This window comes from Hirundo rustica, chromosome 14 (genome assembly GCF_015227805.2).
Source record: "Hirundo rustica isolate bHirRus1 chromosome 14, bHirRus1.pri.v3, whole genome shotgun sequence".
In the NCBI taxonomy this organism is placed as follows: domain Eukaryota; kingdom Metazoa; phylum Chordata; class Aves; order Passeriformes; family Hirundinidae; genus Hirundo; species Hirundo rustica.
This window is the reverse complement of record NC_053463.1, coordinates 18,096,746-18,109,463: the sequence shown is the minus strand read 5'-3', so window position 1 is coordinate 18,109,463 and position 12,718 is coordinate 18,096,746. Positions and strand designations below refer to the sequence as shown.

General features: G+C 40.8%; 1 long non-coding RNA gene across 6 annotated transcripts in view; it reads left to right on the top strand.

The window, feature by feature from the left end:
* Window positions 1–8,092, top strand: part of LOC120759224 (uncharacterized) — an 87,496-nt gene extending 79,404 nt beyond the window's left edge. For 5 of the 6 annotated variants that reach the window (XR_009208317.1, XR_005703134.2, XR_009208316.1 and 2 more), the window contains 2 exons: window positions 4,114–4,243; window positions 6,230–8,092. This is a non-coding gene — a long non-coding RNA (uncharacterized LOC120759224). The remainder of the gene's footprint in view (window positions 1–4,113; window positions 4,244–6,229) is intronic. The other variant, XR_005703135.2, reaches the window with a different exon arrangement.
* The last annotated feature ends 4,626 nt before the right edge of the window (window positions 8,093–12,718 follow it).

Below are 12,718 nucleotides of genomic sequence, written 5' to 3'. Positions count from 1 at the left end.
CGCTCCTCCCTGCCATGCCCTTGACACTCAGAGTTTCTGGCTCTGGCTCTGTAGGGAAAGACTTGGTCCCTCTCTACAAACAGCAAAGCTCAGCCTGGCTGCTCCTTTTTCTGAGAAGAACAGAACATAAAACAATAAAAAAAAATATGGCCCCATTGTATTGTGCTTCCATTGGTAAGTGAAATTTAAATTTGTTTTAGAACAGGATTTTCCTCCTCTTTCATATACAATGATATACAGAAAATGCATGCAAAAGTATTGTTTTCAGGGATTTCATTTGCACCAAATGAAGCACAATAATTTCTGGTTAAGTCCTAGGTCAATTGGGAGTTTTTTTGCTATGTAAACCTAGAGGTACATAAAAATGTGGTCTGAGATATGCCTCTGTCCAGTCTGCACTTCGACAAGGAATTAGTGACTGAAGTGAGGTGTATCAGGTGATTCTTCTCACCCACAGTGGTGATTGTCAACATCGTGTGCATTCTTCCTGAGTCTGGACTACACCAATCAAGGCAGTTTTGGGTAATACAGGATACTTCACACATATGGCCTTCTTCAGGTGATGCAAATCAGTTAAAAATTATACATGGCTTTGTTCTGTGGGGGCCCTGTACTGTTGTGTGCCAGAAATAACTGTGAAAATTTCTCTGAAACAAGCATTGGTCATCCAGTGTGTTGCTTTCTTTCCAACTTCAGTTTAACCCAAGTTGGTGATGTCTATTTATTTCTGAATGATCCCTCCACTTCTTTTCTCTATGAGCTGTAAAGTCTGAGCTTGGGCTGAAGAGAGAAGAGAGGAAAAATGGGTAGAACTGTGTTTGGGGAGGGTGAATGTACACAAAACTTGTAAGTCAAGATGCTGAAATCTTTAATATTGGACTGGAGTAGAGACTCCTTTTTCCCTAGACTGGCATAGAGTTATTTCATGTGTTTGACTGCAAAGCAGAAAAAAACCAAAAAAACAACAAATGCCTGTTTTTAAGATATGCAAATATGTTCAGTTGTCAGGGACTAAATTTGAAAGATGAATTTCTCCGTAGTTTTGAAGAGGAGCACCTCGGCGAGTGCTGAGTTGTGCTGCACAGATCCAGCTGTGTGCTTGGGGGAGTGCTGCTCATTTATCACTGATCCTGTGCTGCAGACAGCTCGGAGATGCCTTTGCAAATGTGATCTGCTCAGAAGATGGGAAGCCTGGCCTGGGATGCACTTAGTCAGGCAATTATCCTTGTTGGGGCTCCACAGCTTCTTGGCAAGGGCTGCTGCATCTTGTCCATTATGGCTGGAGCCGGTCTGAGGGAGCGAGAGTGATGTCAAATAAACAGCAGAGAGGAGAGAATTGAGAGGAGCTGGAATACTGTAGTTCACCGTTCTTCATCCACAATATATTTCACTTTTAGTTCTGTATGCACAGATCTCCTTACCGTGTGTTTTTGAACTCCCAGTGGTACAGAATGATATTTCAATGTATCTAGGGACCACCCATTTTTTGTTTTGCGGTTTCTTCACGTTTTAGTAAGCCTCTTCCCTTTCATTAGAAGAGGCTGACATAAAAATAATATTTTCAATATGCTGTTTTTATTTATCTACATTCTGTCATGATATACTTTGATGTAAGTTTTTAATTTTGCTTTGGCTTTCAGCTGCTGTAGCAGTTACTGCTCAGGGTCAGTGAGGAGGTTAGCCACAGTAGCACAAAACAATTTCCTGTGCTCACAGCTCAGGTAGCATTTGGATGTGGATTAAATTTTACCACATTTTCCAGTAGCCAGACACAATTATTTCTAATGAGCTTTAAATTGCTTCCAGAACATGTATTTCAAAACTTAGTGTGGTAATCCATTCAGTGTCAACTTCATAAGATAACGGGTCTTCTTCCAAATTTTGGTTAAACAGATTCTCGCAGCCTAGCAGGTATTTCTCAGCCGGAGTGAGCCTGGCAGCGGTGAGCTCGCTGCTTGGAGCTGGGCTGCTCTGCTCTGCCCTCCTCACTCCTGGAGCGGGGCTTCCACAGTGTATTGTGCTGCATTTCGAACTCAGGGTGCAGAATCGCTTTCTTTCAGCAAATTTATCTCAGTGCTGGACATGCACGTTGTGCTGATTTGACAGTACATTTTGTGGCTGTGGAAGCTTTTAAAAAATCACCTCTTGAAGCTCTCTCTCATCTTAATGATTCACATTTTCCTTCTTTGTCTGGGCACTTCTTTGCACTGCCCAGCATTCCGAATGCCTGGAAAGTGTCGCTAAAGCCTTCTTTATGGGCAGTGGTGAATAATAAAAATAGGAAAGGGGAAAAGGCAAGAAATACTTTTTCCTCTATAAGTATGATACATTCTCACAAGCTTCGCTTAGCCTCACTGAAATCTTTTTATATCTTCATCTAATTCAGACGTGTTAAAATATGATTCAGGTGCATCATTATCATCCAAAGCAGTTATTGGTTTGAAATCTAGAACCAGGGGGTGCCTCTAGGCGTGGCCTTAGGTGCTGAGCCTGGGGATGCTCCCTGGAGCCCCAGCAGTCCAGACTGCTGTTGGCTGCCTTGGAACTTCCCTCTGCACAGACACCTTTATGTTCCAACATCTTTGGTTGTACTGAGTAGTCGTTCAGTAATTATCTCATTAAATTGGCAGCCAAATTCAAGCCCCTATTTCCTCTCCAGCAGTTTCACCGGTATCTTTAAAAACCACTTTCCTGTTCCTATCAAAATTTTGTATCACCCCTGAGTCTCAGAGAGTTCATAATTTTTGTGAGTGACATTACTGCCAAGTGCAGGGCACAACATTGGGATTAAAGGAATTTTCAACAATTTTAAAAGTCAATGTATTTTAAGGTAGTGAGATGCAATTTCTCCCACAGTAAGAAGAAAATGGTGCAAGTTGGATTTCTTTCATTTGATTTTTAACACAGTAGTAGCACTGGGACTTCAGTGATTAGTCTCTACAGAGTTTTTGTTTTGATTGGAGCTATGAATTGCAAACACAATTTTTAAATTCAACACATCAAAGGTCACTTTAATGTCAATTTAATTTCTTTAAATGGTTTCTTTTAACAATAGGAGTTTATAAAATTGTATTTTGGTCTTCCACTACAGGGATTATAAATGTAAGCATATTCTCAGTAGCTGAGGAGTTGTTCTTGACCCGATTCCAAGTACCTCTGTAAATTAATTTATGTTCAGTAGTATCCATTGTGTATAAAAATATTCCCCTGAAGCTCCTGCTAAATGTTACGAGTAGATCATTTTTTTTTTTTTTTTTACCTACTCAGGCCTGGCACTGTGGTTCATATTTTGTTCAATAAATGCTAAAACACCGCTCTGTGCTGGTGCCCTGCTGGCGGCGGGAGTGGTCCCTCACCGCAGCTGCTCTCGGAATCGGCTGCTCCCACCCTCGGGCCCTTTGGAAATGGGTCCACGGGCACAGAACCCTTCTCCTTGGGCTCTGTCCACTTGTAAAAAGCAGCTTTTACTCTCACAGGACACCCAGGCTCCTCAGTACCTCTGGGGAGGGATGGCCCCCTGTTTCCCTGTTCCCTTCCTGTGCCCAGTCCCTTCTGCCCATCAGCGGGTTTTAATTACAGGGAGAGGTTTTTCTGGAGTAATGAAAGTGCTGGAACATCAGCAGCGGTGGCTACCTCCTAGAATTCATGTTCCCAGTCTCAGGGATTCCTAGGGTTTTTCGGCTTCTTTCCTCATCATCCATTTTTTAGCTCAGCTTGCAGGTAATTTCCATATTAAGTACATAATTGCCTTAATGAAAATTACTGAGCTCTTTTGTTGCTTTTTACACCAAATGGTTGAAGGACCTGTGGCTGCAGGATGTCATGCTTCAACAGCTCAGCTACAAACTCGAGGCTCTTCTTTTGCTGTATCCAAAACTTTGCTTATTTCTGAAGCCAGGTATATATTTGTGTTAGTGAAGTTGAGATTTTCAGCAGAGAATTTAATAGTGAAGAAGGGCAACTCAGGTTAATTTACAGCACACTTACCTTTCTGTCTTGTTTGTACCCTGAGAATTTTTCTGTTCAACAGTGGCTTCCAAAACTGGTGTCTGCCTTCCCACTTGATCTCACAGACAGAATTTTGTATTTAATTTTTTTTTTTTCCCCCCACAGAATTTGAAGTTCACTGATCTTCTCAATAACTAGACCAGGACTCATCAAAGACATTAATTCTAATTAAGATGATCTGTCTGGGATGCATTAAATAGTTCACTGTGGGAAGCTAAATGGAGTTCAATTTTTTGTAAGTGCAATTTCTTAGTTAAAGTATTAAAATAAATTAATATCCAGTTACACTATAAGACTTTTTTTCTTTTTCTGCTATGTATTACTTTTCAAAGACCTTTTAGATTTTGCTCCTGTTTAGTATATCAGAAATTTAACACCATTTGGAGTTAGTTTCTACGCAACAGCAGAGTCTGGAATGGTTACAGTTACACTGAGTTCCTGACTGTAGCATTTGGGATATGACGTGCTGTGAGACCATTTACAAATGTGAAAACCATTCTGGATTCTCATTTTAAATTATTTTTTGTTAAATTAAGAAGGCTTGATCTTGATTTTGATTTTGATTGATTTTGATTTTGTGACCATCTTTCCTAGCTAAATATTTGCTTTCCTCTTCCCTTCCAAACATTCCAGCTTCTTACAGACCCCAGTTACTTTTTCTAAGCAATCCCTGACCATGCTCCCATCTTTTTTCTTTTTTTTTTCTTTTTCTTTTTTTTTTTTTTTTCCCATCTGCTTTTCCTTTACACCCTGATGGATAAATTGCCTTGTGCTTGCTAGAAGTGGTGACCAACATTAATGTTTTAAACACTAACTTATGCCTTTCTATGCCTACATCAGGTGACACTAGATGGGCGGTATTTTGATGCATCAGGTGTTTGGAAACAAGGTTTTCCCTTTCATTCTTTTAATTGTATGGTGTAAATTTGTCATTGCTGGTACAGCAGCATTAAGGGAAAGAACTGAAAGGAGGCAGGGAGCTGATTTGGAGGTGGGAATTTGCTGGAGTGGGAAGGAGAGCTGTGCAGAGGCTGACCCAGTTTAAGCTGAAGCTCCAATATGTGTTAAATGATGCTCCAGCTGTGCGATCTCAGGTGAGGTTTTAGGGCAGTTTTTAATTGCCCCCTATAAAATCACAACTGCATTGTCATAACTCCCTCTCCCAGTGTGCAGTGTTTGGGTTGTGAGCAGGTAATTTCCAGTTTGCTCAGTGCTCCTTGATCCAAGCTGCCATCACAGCCAGGACAGCACGGAAAGCAGAGGAGCCAAGAGTCTCATTGTGGGCTGTTGTGCTGTTCTTTATGGGAATCCTTTCAAAAACCTCCAGCTTGGTGGTACTATCCTCTAGTTAAAATTGCCAAGAATTATGAGTGGTAACAAAGCCAGGTTGGTTGGGTTCTGTGCAGGCCAGGCTTGTCCAGGTCACATCAGAGGCTCGAGCCAGGCTGCTCCATGATGGGTGAGAGCTTCAGCTTTGCTGCGCTCTTGCGCTGCTTTAGCTCACTTACATTAATTGCCTGAGGTTTGAAAATAACTGTCATGAAGAAAAACTCCCTCCAGGGCACTGTGAAGATGAACATTACATTGTTACAAGGTACTTAGAAAACTTGGTGATGAGACCCTGTTAGCACAGGAATCTGTACAGAGGATTGCACTGGGATCTGCTGCACGATGGATCCAAAAGTCACTTCTGCTTGTTAATAGCTACAAAAATATTTACCACTCACTGTTATTTTTACATTATAAACATGGAGCTGAATTTAAAAGTCATTCCCATCTGTAACTGGTAAAACAGAGGCTTTTGAAAAGGACATGTTTGCTTTCTGAGAATACATTTAGGGTGTGTATACATCAGCAAGTGTGGAGAGACTATTCTGGTAATGGATCAAAACCAGGTTTTGCTGAGGCATGAGAAATTATAAAGCCATGTGTTGCAGCTCTGTTCAGATTAAGGAATTTGTGCTGATTGACCCAGTCATGGTCGGGCTGTACATCAGTGGCAGGAATTCAGAGCTTTGGGTTTAAATTTTGCATACTAATTGCTTAGCGGCTTTTAAGTTCTAGTCATGCTTACTTAAGAGATCTTTTACATCTTTTACATTTTTCTTCAAAATAGTAATGAAAATAGAGGCAAAAAATAAGTTTAGATAGTGCCATAAAAATATTTTAGATTTGCAGCTGCTTAAAACTCTTTTCTTTCTTACTTTCTTTCTTTCTGCAGGTAATCAGATCCCCTCTCATGGGACTTTGTCAAAAGATCAGGTTCATCTGCTGAAACTCAAAGGCATTTCCATCTGTTACTCTCCACTCAAAACTGCCTTATGTGGAAATTATGTCAGCTTTGGTGTCTTCAAGTTGAACAGGGACGACCACTTTGACAATGTACTTCAGGCCTGTGTCAAAATGCTGCTTTCAGTATTCCACAGTGACCTGCTAGCAAGCAATTACTCATCTTGGGAACTTTTATGGGAACTTTTATGTGAAATATGAAATAACACCACCACTGGCTTTGTATTGGTATAATGAGAGGGATCTAGAACAGCTCAAATACAGTTTTCAATTCACTTGAATTTATTTATGTAGTGACATCTGAAATACAGGTATGACTGAAGTGCCATGTGAAACAGGAGCTTTTTGAGAACTCTCACTGGGCTTGTAAAGGAGAGAAATGCAATCTTTTTTCCCTTTCTATACTTGCAAACCCATTTTGTTGCCTGCATGCACTGTAAAACATCCTCATATATCCAGCTACTCTGCAATTAGTTTCAATCTGTAAATTGTCACTGCACTGTGTATTCCCCATAAACTGGAAAACTTTAAAATTAGAGTACACCATGTCCTCACTTCTCCACAGGAAAACAGCAGATCCTGCATAATATCAGCCTGAATTCAAACTGTGTCTTTTTCTTTGTGACACTTCTGTTCAGAGCTGTCCTTGTCTTTCAGGATGGGACAAATCTGAAGTGGTTAGAGATGGTAACATCCAGGTTTATTTTTGTCACATAAAGGAAGTCCATGGAAGTGGAAAATTGCTGTCAGTTAAGTCAGTGTATTGTCTGTATAGTCAAACATGCCTAACAGGCACATCCCCAGATATCCAACGCTGAACTCCCTAAACAAGAATCCTTAAGAGGAAGATGATGGCTGGATGAGGCTGGGGGGCTCAAGCAGGGACCTTTGCCACCACACAGCCTGTTAAACGAGCTCACTTAGGCACAAAGAAGAGTCTCTCTCTGAGGTGCTTTGGGTTGTGATAAATCTTGGTGAGGTTTCCTGCAGAAGGCAAGATACGCCCGGAGTCCTGGACAGAACCATCCTGCTCTTCCTGAACTGGGAGCTGTGGCAGATGGCAGAGCACTGGAATGGGTTTGGAATATCCTGAGCTTAATATTTTAAACTTACTAGCATATTATATCCAATGGGAAATTTGAAAAGTTGAGATCTACTGAAGATAAGAAAATATTTTGTCTCTCAAAATATTCTGATCTATTGGCTAGTTTAGAATTTATCATGTCATCAAATCTGTAAGATCATTCTTCTGTCATCTGTTAATGTTGTTAATATTAGTCAATGGTAGTATCAGTATTTTCTGTGAATGTGTGCTCCTTTTTTTCAGTAATATCCAAAATGAAGCCACTCTTTAAACTCATTTTTGGAGTGTCTGACCCAGAATCATATGAGTTTCATTATCAGTTTAGAAGTCACCTCTTAATCTGCATTCTGACCTCAGTATCTGAAGGACTCACTGCAGTAGGTAGGAGTTGCTTTCATTTGGCTAAAGAAAGAATTTAAGTATTTAGATAGCTCAGGTTTTCAAAACAGCACATTGATGGGTATCTTAAAAAAGAAAAAAAAATATAAGGGACAAAGGAAGATGCTGAATTTTGATGTTTGGGATTTGGAAGGTGCTTGGATTTTGAATAGCTAAAGAATGTGACTGTTTTGGTTACTGGAGAAGTTCTTTTAAACCTGTAGATTTTTACAGAGTGTTTTTATACAAGCCTGAATTGTTAAACTTATTAATGTGCCTCTCCTGGAATCGTACTGAAAACTCATGTATTTATTATTCAGAAGAAAAATATTAATGTGCATACCGGTATCTGTGGGGTTTTGTTTTATTTGATCAGCATAGCTGTTGTGTAAATAATGCTTGTTCTGCACAGCTGTGATGTGATTTGAGGAATGTAAAGTATCTGCCCATGGAAAAAAGAAACCCGTTACTCAGTACTTCCAGAAAACACTTCAGGGGAGAATCAGAGCCACAGAAGCACACCTGGAGTGTGATACAAACACAGCATCTGATTGCAGTTCACTGAATTCACTCGCACTGTTTAGTTAATACTTTTGAACCAGACCACTGTCCAATAATTTGGGGGTTGGGCTGGGGAGTGCTAATCTAAAGTAATTTGGAATATGGAAAAGGAGACAGTATTTGGGGAAAGAAAAACTAAATCATGCAGTTACATTCCAGTCACCTCGGAACACCCTGCAGTTTCTGACAGGGAAGCTGTTTAAAACCTCCAGCCATATTTATTGATCAGGGAGCTCTTGGGGGAGGAATAGGAGCCCACACCGAGTGTTTACTCTAAGTATCTCTTAGAAATGCAAATTTAATTAACATAAAAGGAAGAGAAGAAAATGTAAAAGCTAAATAAGTTTCAGCTTTCAGGTGCTCTGTTTATTTTTCCCTCTCAAAAAGTGTGAATTTCTCACTCAAGGCAGGTAGGAGGAGTAAGAAAATGACATCTTTCCAGTTTTAGCTTCAAACTTTTGTGGTTTAGGCATGTGGGAGTTTAATTAGGAAAAACTATTGATTTTTTAGGAATACCTTAGAAAACATATTCAGTGGAATTCCTGATATTCTCTTGAGAGAAGTAAAACCAAAAATGTTAACAGCTCACCCTTTTTCATGAGCCCTAGATTTGCTTATCCAATGCTCTCCTTCAGTTCACCTCAATGTCCTTAAAGCAGCAAAAATAAATACAAACATACAGGACCAAAGCAGTGTGTGGAGTCTCCGTCCTTGGAGATATTCCCAGATACTGGAAGAAGTCCTGAGGAAGCTGCCTGGTGCTGACCCTGGCTTTAATGGGAGGTTGGATGGATGATGGTCTCATTTGGCTTCTGCCTCCATCTTAAGGGTCCTGGTCTTATTCACTTGTTTTCATGTTAGCTCCCCAAGACCTGTTTTGGTTGTGTCCACACACCTGTGCTTGTTTCCCATGATTAGTCAGCTGAAAGAGGCTTTTTTTTTTTTTTTTTTTTTTTTTTTTTTTTTTTTTTTTTTTAAATTTCCATGTTGCAGTGAAAAGGTGATCATTTTTCCATAATATAGATCAAGAATTGCTATTCAAGTCATCCATTAAATTCCTCATTTTTGTTAAAGAAATGTTATTTTCCATACTGCTGTAATGGCATGTCCAGAAGAACTACTGGACAGTTTATAGCTCTTAATGTTGATTTGATTTTTATTATCTCAAGAGTCTCACCTGCCACTGTGTTTTCCTAAGTAATTTTTCTTAATGTTTTATCCCTTTTAAAATGTTGGTATTTGGGACATAACCAATTATCAGACAGTGAAATATAAATTTATTTCCTCTGAGTTATTTGGCCACATACAACCTTGTGATAGATCCAAGCATTGCCTTTTTCACTGAATTGTATCAGTGCCACAAGAACATCTCAGAATAGCAGGGCTCAGGGCTATAAGCCATGTGAGGGGGAATTGAGTTTTAAACTGATTAGAACATACAAGTCATTTTCAGAAATGTTTATAAAAATTAAATAGCTGGCTTTTATTTTAAAAATTAAATATCAGGAGATCACTTCTCTTTCTCAGAAAACAGTATGTGACATTTTTCTCTATTCTCTTTATGTATGTGAAATCTTTGAGACTCTCATTGCTGTCAGCTGTAGGACAAACATTCCCCAAATTCTTTTTCCTGAGGGCTCATTCTGTTACTAAGTAAATACCTTTCTTGATTCCTCACTTTATAAGGAATATGTATCCCTTCCAAGGCACTGCAAATCAGCTGTAATGGAAGCCCCCCTGCAAGCTTTTATTGGGAGGATAAACACTTCAGCAGTTCCCTTCCAAAGTGTTTACCTGGCTTCTTCACAGCTGACTCAGTGGATCAGAGCCTCTTAAAGCAGTCTGCCTGGCATTTTGTCACTAATCTCTGCAAAGCTTTTCTAATTCTCATATGATTAATAGTTTAGGAAGCTGCTCATTGAGGAAAAAGTAGAACATTTTTTCTGTCTTGCTGCCTAATTTAGATGTTAAATTGCCAAATCCATTTACTTTTCAGGTTTAGTCTCGAAGGCAAATAATGCCAGTATTGAACTACAAGCAGTTGATGGACAAAGAAAATACCACTTAACTCCCTCTCCTTGCCTTTATGTGAAAACCAAACCAAAATCTTTTAATTTGCAGAGATTCAGCAATGACATTAAACTACTGAAAAACAATTTCCCTCCAGCAGGTTGTTGTCATATTGCTGAGACCAAAAAGCATCGTCAGGTCCTCTGGGGGTCTTGTTGTCTCTTCTAAAACAATATAACCCATTCTAAGATACGTGCTCACCTTGCAGCTGAGTGAGCTGCTGCCTGATTGGAACTTCATACATGAGGCAAAACCACACAGATAACAGGGAAGTGCAGGTAAGCCCCCAGACCTGAAATAAACCACTGCTAGTGAAGGAGGAACCCAAGGGACTGGTGCCACAGTTGCCACCCGTGTCCTCTGCCCCACCTGGCCCCCACCAGGGACGTGCAGAGGGCTCCATTTGCCTGACAAAACTGCTGAAGTGCTGCTGCTCCCTGCTGACACGCCTAGAGCTGGGGGTGGTGTTTGTGTAACCATGTCCTGCTTGCTTCGTGATCCAAGTGATTCCTACACAGGGGATGGAGCTGAGTGGATCAGAAGTGAGAACGTGGTTTGACTGCATTTTTCCTGATTATACTAAGATTTTTCTCAGTTTCCTTTATAATTCTATCCTTATTCTGTCTTCTCACCTATTTAGCTGTCCACAGCATAGAGCTGGTAGCTCCTTGTTGCTCCTGTCAGTTCTATTTATTTGGTTGGCTTGTGTCACTAAGATTTAGTGAGAACACTGTTCTACAAAGCACAGGGTTCCACATGCCCAAAAGAGTCATTCAAGAGAGTCTGCTTGACACTCCCTGTCTGCAATCAAAAGGAAAAATGAGCATAGAGAAGCGTATTTGATATATAGTTATGGGCAAGTATAAGTAGCTCTTAACACTCATATCAGATTCTCGTGAGCAACTGATAGCATAGACCTGTCTGCTGTCCTGCTAAAATCACTTACTGTCGAGTGTAAGATACCTGCTTGTGCAGTATCAACATGTTTAGAGCTACTGCTGTTTTGTAAACTGATGGTAGTGATTTACTTTTTATTATTCAATTTAAAAAAATAGAGTTAAGCACTGGTTAGTAAATACAGCAGAGCCCTCCTGTGAAATAAGTGTTTTCAAATCTCTCACTTGTTGTTATTGATGGTGATTCAATTCCACCATGAATTGCATTTCTAGTTCATATGCAGGACTGTTTGGGTTGGGAATACAACAGTGCCAGGTTCTGCGACCTTGGCTTTGGCAACATTGGCAGTTTTGAACTCAGCTCTGTTGCAGCAATGTCCTGCTCTCTTGCCCCATTGAATTCAGCCCTCAGAAGCTCATGGGTCCCGTGGAGACAGAGTTGGGAGGCTCCAGCTCATTTTTGTGAGCTGTTAGGTCACTCCCAGCTCCTGCTGCTGAGCAAGCTGGCTGCTTTGGAAGGTCAAGCCTTAGGAGACCACCTCTTCTCTGGCTGTAGCTGTCCCTTTAGTTTTTCCTCCAAAACACCCTTAGCAAGATGCTGTTAGGATTTAGATGGTGAAGGGTTAATAGTGTCAGCGCAGAGCTCAAGGAGTTAAATAGACACAGATCAAAATACCCCAGTATCTAGAGAGATGTGTTTAAATGAACACTGCAAGGCTGGCAGGCCTCCAAATTAGCATAGTTTAAAGAATTCAAGGTACATTTAATTGGTTCCTTCTAATCCCTTTTCCCTTAGAATGAGCATTTTAACAGTTTAATTCCTTTTGCTACCCCCACATCCCTTACTCCAGTGGCCCATCTAAAATAAATACTGTGAACTATAAAAGGCCTAGAGAAGCTCTTGCTGAAGCCAGTCGTAGCAGGATGGAGCCCTCAACACTCCAGACCCCTGGATGTTTGGAATTGCAGAGGATGTCAGTTAGGGCTAAGCTTGGCACCCATCAGGGTCAGCTGCTGCCTGCACAAGGAACTGCAGGGGCTGTGTTGGGCTGGAGTTGGCAGGTGTGAAATGAGTGGGTACGGGGTGGGAGATGGAGGTAGGGCAGGGGGCTGTGCCCAGGTGCCCACAGAGTTCCTTGGGTGCCAGGTCAAGGAGGTGGCAGCTGGGCAGGGGAAGGAGCCCCACTGTTTGCCAGAGCAAGGCAAGGGAAGCATGCATGAGAACCACAGGCCAGGACACTGTTTTTAAAGTATTTAATACCCTTTAATACCTTTAATATCGCTTTAATTACTAGTTAGTGAGTGAAGAGACTAACTGGCTGTTTGTGATGACCTTTTTACTGCCTTTAATGGCCCTCGTGCAGTGTTTGGCAGCTGACATGGATTGGAACCTCCTTGGGGCAGAGAAACACTGGGAAACCCTTCTCCAGGA